The sequence below is a fragment of the Narcine bancroftii genome, chromosome 9, assembly GCF_036971445.1.
Source record: "Narcine bancroftii isolate sNarBan1 chromosome 9, sNarBan1.hap1, whole genome shotgun sequence".
Lineage (NCBI taxonomy): Eukaryota > Metazoa > Chordata > Chondrichthyes > Torpediniformes > Narcinidae > Narcine > Narcine bancroftii.
Window position 1 is genome coordinate 31010277 of NC_091477.1, and position 12811 is coordinate 31023087.

The following is a 12811-nucleotide window of genomic DNA, read 5'->3' on the forward strand; positions in this document are numbered from 1 at the left end:
TGTTAACATGCTGTTAACTGAGAATCCCTAATTTATTTCCAATTAATTTCAGTGAGAGATCCAGATGATGAAATTGTTAAAAAAGCCAGGTAAGATGTAGAAAGATCAATCGATTTATGACCTTTCTAGGTGGCATGTTCTTGGTAGTTTTCACACATCTTGCTTACTGCTCCCAAGATAAACTTTCAAGCTGAATTTGTAGAGAAATGGCCAATGCCAGATTTTTTTTGGCACTCCTATCTTCCACCTGGTAGCAGGACTACATCAGCAGGTCAGGGAAAATGATGCATTTGCATCAATAATTTCCATTAAAAAGAGACATTTTAAATGTTATTGTTAGAACTTTAGAGTCCAGCTTTAAACTGAATGTTGATTAACTCCTTCCTTTATAACCTGGCTGAATTTCACATCATTATTGTTCTGCCCTCTGAACATGCTGAAAGATGGCATATCATCTCTAGCAAGAGAAACGTCTTTGATGAATCTGCCTCTGTCAGTAACTTGAAGTTGCCATTGACGATGCACTCAACCAATGACATAAACTCTGTGATTAAAAGTGCATACCAGAAGATGGATATTCTATGGTGCCTGGCCTGCATCCTGACACCCCAAAGCCCTCCATGTTCCCACAAGGTGCAAGTCAGGGATGTCCTTGAAAAAGTACTAGGATAAGACCAGCATATAACGAAGCAAGGAGCCTGACAATAAATAAATCAATTGATTTGCTCTTCTGCTATTATTGTAAATGTCAACCTCTCTACCAGTACACTGTGGCTGCAGCATCACACATATACAAATGCGTTAAGCAACGCCAATGTTTTGAGCAACAAGAATCTCCAAGTGTTCCTTCAATTGCAAACTGTCCTGAATTTGAAAGTCAGGAAAATTTATTCTGCTGGTGAGCTAGAATTCTGGAGTTATGTGCCAGGAATTCAGTAGCTTAAGGTGAGGCCTCACTGCCATCAGGAAGAAGAATCGCTTTCCTCTCAGCATCACACACCAATCTCATGTAACTCATTATTAGTAAACATCAGATGGACAATACACATTTGACAGGTTATTTACTGCAGTTCTCTTGAGCGAATAGTGTGATAGGGCCCATTCATGCTTCCTGTTTTCAGAGAAGCATTTGCCATTCTTCAAAAGGAATTTGAAACCACGTGAAAAAGTGTCAGAATTAAGTCATATTTATTGTTAGATTTCATTTCTAAATATAGCTTTCTTATACAAGCTACAAATTACAAGCTTCTCTGTGAATCAAGCAAAGTGAAAGTTGTGGAAAAAGTCGAGTATACAAAGCTGCCCGAGATATATTGGCCTGAAGTGAGCACAAGGAACGTTTTCTCTCCACATTCCTAGCATCAATATTGCATTGTATTTTTTATAACGTAAAAACAAGGATACTGGGGATGAACAGCATGTCGGTCGGTGCATTCAAACTTAACATTTCAGGTCAGTGGCCTGCCTTGAGCTGAACCATTGACAATCTGTCTTTCTTCACCTGATGCCACCTGCTGAACAAGTCTAGCAATTCCTTTTTTATTTTCAATTTTCCAAAATCTTTCGAATGTTTTTGAACATTTGTAGCAAAGGCCTAAAAGGGTTTGTTTGTTTTTGTCCTCCCACCATTTGGTGATGATTGCTTCCTTCTGAAAGTTTACTTTCTTCCCATAACCATTTACGGAGCGGAAACAAGCCATGTTGGCCTTTCGAGTCCGCACCGGTTCACAGATTTTCTGCGTCCTCTTCAGGCATTGGTCCCGGTAGATCTTCATTCAATAACCATATAATTTTTTTTGTTGTTGTGAGCTCTTTGCTTTTCTTTTACTTGGATCCTCAGATCTCCTTTTAACCACATCATTTTCAGGCTCACTCCATATAATCATTTGTTCTCTCATTCTACTTTCTAAAATGCATGACCTTCCATTTTCCCAGATGAAACTCAGTTTGCCAATGTCTTTCCCCCTCATTTAATCTATCAGTGACCTTTCAGGAGCTCCACACATCTGCTCATAACTTGCTGATCTACCTCCCTCTGCGTCATTAGAAATTGGACTACATTTCATTTGGTCTCTTCGTCGAGATCATTAAGTCATCAGTAAAATGGATCTCAGCATTTTCCTAAAGGTGCCTATTGGTTATCTGGCCTGTAATTTTCTGTTTTCAATTGTCCTTTCTATGGAGTAGTCCTACTTCATGAGCCGTCTATATTTTATTTTCGTTTGAGTTCACTGGAAAGCCAAACCAGCCAAGCTGTTTATCAGACAGCTGATTTAATGCTGACTCTCAATAGTCACCTGTTGAATTTTGTGCCAATTTCAAGCAAATGAGCTTGGTCTGCAACATTCTGGAAATGAACTGAACTTTTGGAAACTAAAACTAATAGTGACATTTTGGAGTGAAAATTTAGATTTTGAGGATCGACATCAAACTTAATGGGGCGGTGGGGGGGGGGGGGGGGTCGGTGAACGCATCCATGAAAATGGAAGTAGATCTGAGACACTTGAATCTTATCCAATGCCTTGTGCAGGTGGAATTTAATATGTGAAGGCAGCCAGTGTAACTAAATAATGTTACTATACAATGCACTTGTGATCATTTTTTTAAAATATAATTGGGCAGATGTAATGTGAAGCTGCATTGTGCAAGCTTCGTGCAGTTGTACTAAATAGTCTTAAGCATTGTTTTAAAATACATAAAAATATTTTGTAGCTATATTTCTGAGGAAAACGAAGGATAGTTTCATGTTCATTAAAAATATTGTGGCTACCCAGGTTGTGGCAACATCCAGTTTTAAATTCAATTTAAAAAAAAATTTAGACACAGAGCATGGTAACAAGCAATTTCAGCCCACAAGCCCATGCCACCCAATTAACCTAAACCTCCGGTACATTTGAAAGAGGAGGAGGAAACCGAAGCCCCTGGGGAAAACCCACACAGACACGGGGAGAACATACAAAGTCCTAACAGACAGCATGTGATTCAAACCCCGGTCCCGATAGCTGGCGCTGTAACAGCATTATGCTAACCGTGCTGCCCCAAGATGTGCCAGTTGACATCTTGGTGGTGAAACATTTATTATAAATCATAAAGATTAATGTGCCCAATTGTGTGACCTCATCCACACAAAGTATGAATTCAGAGTAATTCTGAAACATCAAGGTTTTAGATTTTCTTTATCCCACTTCCTAATTAAGCTTTATCATAAAAAACATATAAAATTGGCTTTTCTCATTCAGCCCATTCGTAACAGTTTCTGAACGGTAATTCTGTTGGCTGCTTCAGAAGCAAATTACCTTTTTCACAAGTATAGGTAGATATACCTTCCAGATTTTTCTGAGCAGTGCTGTTATTCTTCGATGAATTTATTTCTGGAATAAATTTATCTTGTATAGTTCAGCATTTTATCTCAAAAATAAATTTTCTTTACTATTTATTTAAAATAATTTCTGAATACGAAGATCCATACAGCATTGGAACTATCCTGAGCTAATTTCTGGAAGGCAGGTATCTGTGAGCTAGGATTTACATTGAAACCTATGCTTTGAAGAATATTGAGGTTCTTTGTTAACTTTCTGTGTCAGTCATTTTACATTTTCCTTTTTTTTTCTTCTCATCTTTCTTTTTCATTATCTGCAGAGAAAAGTTTATCACCGAGCTGCAGAGTCCACGTTACACGAGATTGCGAGATTGGCATCATGAAAGATCTGCCAACACCCTTAATATTAAAACTTGAACTAAAAAAAACAAGTGCTTTTGCTGATTGCTTGCTTTCTCTTGAATCCTCTATCTAAATATTGGTTTCTGAACTGAACATCTCATTTCATTCATGTCTGAGCTTTCTCTTGCTATACGATATTCATTATAGATAAAACTCAAAGGTTTGATTGTTGTGTAGATCTCAATTTGTTAATCAGCATGTTTTTTGTTTAAAAGTCAGTTATATATCATTTGCAAAATGAACAGTTTCAGTTGAACAAAGTTCTGCTAGAACCAACTAAGCTAAAGTTGACTCACAGTTGCAGGTGTAAAGTCTTGCACTAGTACATAAATCAATCAACCAAGTTAAATTTAGTCTGAAGCTTTTAACATGCCAAGGGAATCTGTGATGATTAGTACAAAATAGTGGATCTTAAAATGTCATTGGATAAAGTTTCATGCTCGAGTCAAGTTTACTGATTATAAAACCAGGTACAGGAAAGCTGTTGCATGTTTGTAACATAGCATTAATGCACTGTATACAAATTTATATATACTGGTTTGTTTAAGAAAATATTTTAATAAAGGTTCCTGAAATACTATTTCATTTGATTTCTGTATTTGTGGATATCCAATCCTATTCAAGATTGTGAAACTTGGGATGGAAAAATCTGCATGCCCAGATTTGTTTTCTTCGTTGTGTAAAGATCTATCTGAGTTTTTTAAACCACCGGTTTGTTGCTGTTGTCAGAAACCCTAATCTAAATGCAATCTGTTTGCAAATTAGAAACTTAACTGTTGTTGACTACATCATGACTTCAAAGTAGAAACAGATATATTTATGAAGAATTTGTACTTTAAACCTTTTTCAACGGTGAACCATATTTGTAGCCATTACTCAGATCAGTTTTCAAAATGATCAACCTTTTGAAAATGGGCATTATTCAATTTTTTTATCTTAATAATATCTTAATAATTGTAACAATTTTTTACACTCTGAATAAAAAGTGTAATTATTCATAAAATACTACCAGTCTACGCATGAACAAAATGTTTGAAGGATAGTTATCAACTCCAGATAAAACTATTTTAAATGTATTCCTTTGTTCACGTAACATTTGATATCAGTAACCCAATTTACTTGCATAGATCCCTATTGTCTTTATATTGAATTTTGTAGTCCAGAAATTCTAGAGTATCCAAAGGGGTGAAGGTGGCAAAGGACTAGAAAAGGTGCCTTGAGAGGTTAGAATGGCAAAAGACAGTGAATGCTGGCAGCTGTAAGAACCAAATATACAGCTTAAAATATGTAGTTCACTGCATTTCCTGTGAGGTGAAAGAAATAGTACAGTTAAAATTATTGATGAAAGTTATGAGGTAAAGAGGGTTTAATTTTTTTTGGGTTTATATATAGTTTGGCACATCAATGAGGGCTGAAGGGCCTGTATTATGCCGTAATGTTCTGTGATAATGAGGACACTGTTTTGAGAAGATGGCAGGTTGTTCTCCTCCCTGCCTTATGGCTATGCCTTGCCTGAAACTTTTTTCCTTTGGTTGAGAATATGGCACTCATTGAATATTGTCATTATCACAGAACATTACAGCACAATACAGGCCCTTCACCCCTCATTGATGTGCCATACTATATATAAACCAAAAAAAATTAAACCCTCTCTACCTCATAACTCTTTATCTTTCATCAATAATTTTAACTGTAATATTTCTTTCACCTCACAGGAAATGCAGTGAACTACATATTTTAAACTGCATATTTGGTATCAAAACATGCAGCTGAAGTTTTTATTGTGTTTCAGTGTCAAATATGACAACATTGGGTATGGTTGGGTGTTGTGAATCTGGTAAGAACAGTTTTTTTTTGAATGAATGAAGGATAGAGTCAAAATTTAAGAAGCAATCCAGAGATTGCCTCTGGATTTACTGCTGTTTTAATTACTTGCCCGTGGCCAAGCAAGCTGGGACGTGGCAGCGAGGTCCTTGGGTCGTAGGTTTTATATCGGAGTGGCCTTCTCCTATGCAGGTTTCTTACCCGGGCTGGAGGGGCCTGCCTCCCCTCCTAGGTCGGTCCATACTGCCCGGACCGGGGCCGAGGCCGCCGCAGTTCACCCTGTGCCTGGACTGGGGCCACCGCCTCCCACTCCCTGCCCGGACCGGGGCCTCCGCCTGCCTCACTCGACCGAGGCCGGGGCCGCCGTCTCCCCCTTGCTCCTGCCCGTATCGGGGCCGCCGCCGTCTACCCTTCGCCCGGACCGGGGCCGGGGCCGCTGCTGCTCTCCCTGTGCCTGGACTGGGGCCGCCGCCTCCCACTCCCTGTCCGGACCGGGGCCTCCGCCTGCCTCACTCGACCGAGGCCGGGGCCGCCGTCTCCCCCTTGCTCCTGCCCGTATCGGGGCCGCCGCCGTCTACCCTTCGCCCGAACGATTACAGGTTCCAATTAACTTCTTCACTGTAGATCATTATCATATATCTAAAAACAAAATTACACCACACCAAGTTAGGGCATTTACCTTGCAAAACATTTTATACTGATAGTTCTACAGCAATATTAATAATGCTGGGCAATAATTTTTTTCCAAAAGGTTTGCTTCTTGAAAAAAAAAATTGGGGATTATGATGGACAATTTCAACCTGAATGCAAAGATAATTTTGGAATTGCTGTATCATGTAGGGAGTTGGAGAAATAATAACTTTTATTGAGACTGGCATGTTTAATCACATAATTATGCTGACACATTATGTTAGTTCAATTGACCTAAAAATGTTTTACCACTGATTTTCGTTTGTACTCAGCATCAGTGTTCAACAATAGTCTGGCAGCATTGATGGATTCCAGTGGCCCTGATCCCTCATTTCTATGGTTGCAATGTCCTTGTGAAACCTTTTTCCATGTTCATCACTGGCTGTACGAAGATCAGCAGGGAAGAAGTTCAAGTTGGAATGTAGAAAATTAATTTTAATGACAATGTGGCACTTTATGGTTTTGTATACTAGAAGCATGGGGTTTCCCTAAATCACAGTACATGATAGGAAATTATAAAGGTGATTTTCATGATCTATAGAATACACCCAAAAGTGTTCAAGAAGAAAAATATTTGTTGTCCAGTGTTATTCATCCATCTGCTTTACTAAGTGCCTACTTCTGCAAGTCCTTGTTTGAGCTGACCCGTGCATTTCTTCTTTGTGAAAGATGATACTGGGCATTTAGAACATAGAAACCATCCTGTATAGCAATCCCTTTGACCTACTAGCATTCAATACTAATGCTAATTTAAAATAATCGCATCTTCCTGTAATCTTCCTCCAAATCCTGCCTGTTTATATATGTCTGTCTAAATGCCTTAACCATTGCATTCATATTCCTTCCACCTCTTTCCCTGACAGCATGAACAGGGCTTCTGCCATCCTCTGTAAAATTAAAACAAAGATGCCCATAGGTCTTATTTAAAATTTCTCCCCTTCCTCTACCTCACATTAAAGCTATGCCATCTAGTATTTGGGATTTTTCACCGGGGGGGGGGGAGGGGGGGAAAGACTTTGACTTTTCAGTGTCTTTCATAATTCTATATATTTCTATCAGGTTGTCCCTGACAATCTAATGGTCTAGAGAAAACAAACCAAGTTAGTATAATTTCTTGCAGCTCTAGAAACATAGAACCCTGTAGCACAGAAACAAGCCATTCAACCCTTTCAGTCTGCACCAAAACATTACTCTGCTTGTCCCATCAACCTGCATCCAGTCCATAACCCTCCAGACCTCTCCCATCCATGTATCTATCCAATTTATTCTTTATAGGACAAGAACTCTAATCCAACAAAATCCCATTGAACCTCTCTTGCACCCTCTCAATTTTATTTCTGTAATGCAGTGATCAGATCTTCACACAATGCTCCAAGTGCGGGCTAACCTAAGTTTTATATAGCTGCAACATGTCTTCCTGAATTTTATACTTGTCACCCCAACCAATTGTGCCTTAGTGTTCATAGGAAGTAGGAACAGGAGTAGGCCAAAATGGCCCATCGAGCCTGCTCCGCCATTCAATAAGATCACTGCTGATCTAACTTATGACCTAACTCCACCTACCTGCCTTCTCCCCATATCCCCTAATTCCTCTATCATGTAAAAATTTATCTAACCGAATTTTAAATATGTCTAATGAAGCAGCCTCAACCACTTCCCTGGATAGAGAATTCCAAACATTCACTACTCTCTGGGAAAAACTATTTTTCCTCATCTCTGTTCTAAATCTACTTCCCCGAATCTTGAGACTGTGTCCTCTGGTTTTAGTTTCCCCGACCAGCTCAAAAAACCTTCCTACATCTATCCTATCCATACCCTTCATAATCCTATATGTTTCTATAAGAAACATCTCATCTCATCTACTTGTCTTGCCACATTCATGGAGTTATTGATTTGTACCCCAAAGATCCTTCTGTTCACCATTTATTGCCCATTACTTTCCTCTTGCATTTGACCTCCCAAAATGTAACAGCTCATACTCATGTCCTTTCCCTTTTTTCCAACAGAATTCTTGCTTAATTCTTTGGCAACTTTTGTCACCATCCACAACTCCACTACTTTCTTGATATCCCAGCTGTGTTTTTGTCTGAATGTGCATCACAAACAACACCATTTACAGAACTGATCCTTATAGATCTTCAGTCAAAATAAAACCCCTTCACCACTACCTATTGTCTTCTATGGCAAACCAATTTTGAATCCACCATGGATTCAAGGTTCATCAATGTATACTTTCCTAGTTTTTCTCTATTGCTGTTCTTAAGCAGAAGATGAACCTTGCTAATTATCCAGTCCTCTGGGACCTTGACTGTGACAGCGATTTCTTCCTTTGCCTCTCACAATAACCTGAGATTGATCTCATCAGGAACATTAGAGGATTTGTCTTTCACATGAAGCAGAATTGAATACAAGTTTGCTGCTAGTCTTAAGACAAGACAAAACATTTGTCTCCTGTTTTCTTTTTTCAAAATATTACATGATTCTAATAATCATTAGGCCTTTTCAGGTGGACCCTCTGCCTTGAGGGCGGTGGCAGGAGCAGATTTTAACTTGTGGACTCGCCTTGCCTGGTCCACCTGAAAGGGCCTATTCATATCCAGAGGCACCTCGTAGCGCCTCCAGATCTGATGGAGGTGGGCTGACTGGTACTGCAGCGCCACCCATCATAAATATGTGGCATTGCAATGGTCGTCTTCACTACCCATAATCCCCCATGCAGGTGGAACTGCTCTGTGTTTCCCACAACTGTTCCAGCTGCGTGGGGGGGGATTATGGGTAGGGAAGACTGCCATGCCGTGTTTTGAGCAGCAGAGAGTGGCCCTGGTGCAGGAGCGGCCAGCCGGGTTGTGACAACCTGCACTGCCCCTGCCCCAAAGTCCGTCGCCGGCTGCCCCTTCCCCTGCCAACTTCCCCTCCCCAATGGGGCGGGTGCTGTCAGGCAGTGGGGAGTTGGGTCACCAGCTGATGTAGTCATTAGCCCGCTCCCAGGCAGCCGCTTATAGCTGCACATTCAGGTGTGTCGGCAGAGCCCAGCACACCACTGATTATCCCTCCTGGAGGATGGTTGGCATCGGCGCCTTGGAGGCTCTTCTGCTGCATTCAAGTGAGTATGTTTTTTGCCGCAAGGGGGGAATTATGTGGCTTTATGCTGGGGTGTTCAGGCCACCTGAAAGGGCCTATTGACAGGTCTTACCTTAAATCCTCCACTCTGAATACAACCTCAAGAAATTTTTCATAGTTCCTATATTTAACAAAATAAAGGAAGCAATTTTCATTCAAATCTTTTCATTTTCAGAATGACAGTGAATTAGTCTCATTAATTTGGAGTGAAATCTGAACCTTGTTATCTCAACTTAGACTTTGGATATTATCACATTAAAGAACCTCATAAAATTGAACTCTAATTAAATTCGGATGTATTAGATTCATATTATAAGCTTTTAATGGATTTAATTCTAGAGATTTAAAGTAGTTAAATGTTATTTAATTTTAACCTCTTTGGATGATAGGTATACTTAATTAATTACTGTGAATCGCATTTCCTATGAAAACAATTTTTCATTTCTTGTTAATCAAACATTCACTTGTTGGAATTCTAACAACTTGCAGATCTCTGCTTAGTGTTTGTCAAGTGACATGCAGCAAAGAAATTAGATTGTGGAGAAGTGCATGTTTTACAGGGCCATTGACAAAATTATGTATTCGGTAAATACTTGGATTATAAATGATGCATCATTCTGATCAAGCATGCAGTTGTTGCCAAAGTGTTCCCGGAAGCAAAGGGACAATTGCGCACCAACGTGGTGACTTTATTTTTTTGTTTGAGGGGCTTGGTACTTTGGGAAGGGAATAGAAAGGGCTGTCAAGTAATTTATCAGATTAACAGCTCCAATCAGAATGCAAAGAATTAAAATTATTCACAGATGACAAAATCCAAACATTTTCTTCTGGAGTTCAACATAGTAATCATCAAAAAATGCAGGAGATGATGGCCAAAAATCAAATGCAATTCAACATTATTGGGCATATATCTGAGGAGAAAACAAATGCATGCATAGTTTTTGATCAAAACAGTTTTAATCAGGCAAACTTTTATTTTTAGCATATATTTATGTACACTGCAGGCAGACTTGAAATTAAATTCATGGGAGGTTAGTGTTATATCCAAATAATATTTATTGTTTCTGTTTTCATTAGAACATTAGCCTTTGGAAAATTCGTAACTACCAGCTTTAATAAAAAATTTTGTTTTGAATACAATTTATCTAATATTTATTGTCTTTAATAATTGATCAGATATAAATATCACTGATCTATAAACCCTGAAATTTTATACCTTTCAAAGTTTATTGGACTGTTCATAACTGCATTTAACCATTCTATTAATTCTTTATTTTCTAAAATGATGTACAAATAGTATCTCAGTGAGCAACACAGCTATGTCAGAATCCACAGAGTACTGTGCAAGGGATTACTTTGTTAGGTTTAAATCACACAGTATTCAGCCTTCAGCTTTATCTACTCGTGCACACAGAAATTTTTGTTGTAAATTTACATTGGCAACGTCTGAATATAAAGAGCTGTTGAATTTGGTTATTACTTTCCAAGCCACTGCAACAGGAAGTTCTACTACTGTATATTAAGGTCAGGAAATGGAACTAAATTGTATTAGTAGAATATGAGAAAATATGATCAAGCAGAAACCCCATTGTCAGTGGAGCCAGTTTTTATAAAAGTTGAATTACAAATGAACACTCGATTATACATGTAACAGGGGTAAAGGATTATAAGCAAAAGAACATGGTTAAGTTTCAATTGAACAATGTGCTAAATATCACCCTTGTACCATTTCTGCACGGTAACAGGCCCTTCCAGCCCTCGAGCCTCTACCCAAATACACCAATTAACCTACAAACACTTCTTTTTGGAGGATAACAGGAAACAGGAGATCTACTTTATAATGCAAATTAAAAATACCGTATATTTCAGCATCTATAAGATGAGCTTTGGATAAGACGGGTCCCAATTTCAGCCTGAATTTCATGGTTTTATCATGCATTGGGTGTATAAGATGACCTCCCCCCCCCCCCCGCCAAAGAAATTACGTGCGTTGACTGAGCTGGTGTTACATTGACTGAGCTGTTGGGCGTGGCCAGAAGGTGGGTGTCATGGAACTTCCAGCAAAACGAAGAAAGTACGAGGCAAGTTTTAAGTTAAAAGTCATTGAAGTGGGCGAGAAGTCGACCAACTGTACTGCAGCAGGGATGTTTGACATACCCAAGAAGATGGTAAGACAGTGGAGAAAGAATTAAGATCTTTTTAGAAAAATGCCCAAAAAAACCCATGTTCGATTGAGAAGACGATTCATTCGTTGGCCAGAATTGGAAAATCATGTTGCAGTATGTGTGCTCGAACAGAGGCAAGATTGCTACATAATCACAAGAAAAAAAATCAGAGCATATGCACTGAAGTGGGCAAAGTCAAACCCAGAACACAATAGAAATGTTGAAGGCACAGTAGGCTGGTGCAACCATTTCATGAACAGGAAAAATCTGGTAATACAACAAAAACTATGAGGACAGTGTAAACAGTGAGACTACGGATGCGCTTGCAAATTCTTTGCCTCAGACGATGACAGTGATTTTTGAAGGATTTTAGTTGTTTTTTTTTAAACAATAAAAATTTATTTCTAAAATACCTGTACTTAAAAAAAAAATTGTAGAGTGGAGTCTGAAAGAGTTAAGGAACCAATCGAGTGGTATTTTGAGTAAAATTTTAAGGTCATGTTTTTGTATCTGGCTTATAAAACTACCCTGTTTTTGTTGTGCTTTTTTTGGGGTACTTCAGGGGTCATCTTATATGCCAAAATGTACAGTAATGGTTGGTGGGGGGAGGGGGAAGGAGTCAGTGTTGGTGTATTTTTTTGTGTGAAATTGGAGGGAACTGTGGAGAATGAAGAAGGGATAGCTTGGTTTTCTTTTGGTATTAACATGTTCTTTTTTTAACCATAATTGATCTTGCATTAGTCTCAAGCAATATCTTAATTTAGAAAAACAAACCACTAATTGCAAATTATTACTTAGAAAGTGTTCTTGTTTTATTTTTCATTCCCTTGCATCTTAACATTTGGTTGCTTCATGCTGACTTAGCTCATTTCAACCAAATGGGTAGGAGAAGCAACATCGTTTCTCTCGGTGACCTGAGTTGGTGGATAGGAAAAATTAGCAAGGATAGCTGTTTGTTATTACTTCCCTGCTGTCATTTTTCAAGTGTGGTAGTCCTTTGTGACGTGACCCTCAGGAGCTGAGTCCACAGCCAGATCAACCATGATCTCAGTAAACGGTGGTGCAGCGTCATGACCTACTCCTAGTTCTTAAGAGATGAGGAAACAAAATAAGCCAAAAGGGCTTAGGTTTGTATGTATTAAGATAATATAAATGATTGTGTTTTTCTTCAATTCACCCTCACAGCATTTAGTTGCTTTGTTTGGTTCTTGTCATCAAGCCTACTACATCTATTCTTTCATTACAAATAACGAGAATTCTCCAAGATGATCGTATTTTTGTAGAAGGCCTG

At 38.8% G+C, this 12811-nt stretch overlaps 1 protein-coding gene across 4 annotated transcripts in view; it reads left to right on the forward strand.

Moving 5' to 3' along the window:
• Positions 1 to 12811, forward strand: part of pdlim7 (PDZ and LIM domain 7) — a 129611-nt gene that overhangs the window by 96763 nt on the left and 20037 nt on the right. The window lies entirely within an intron of this gene.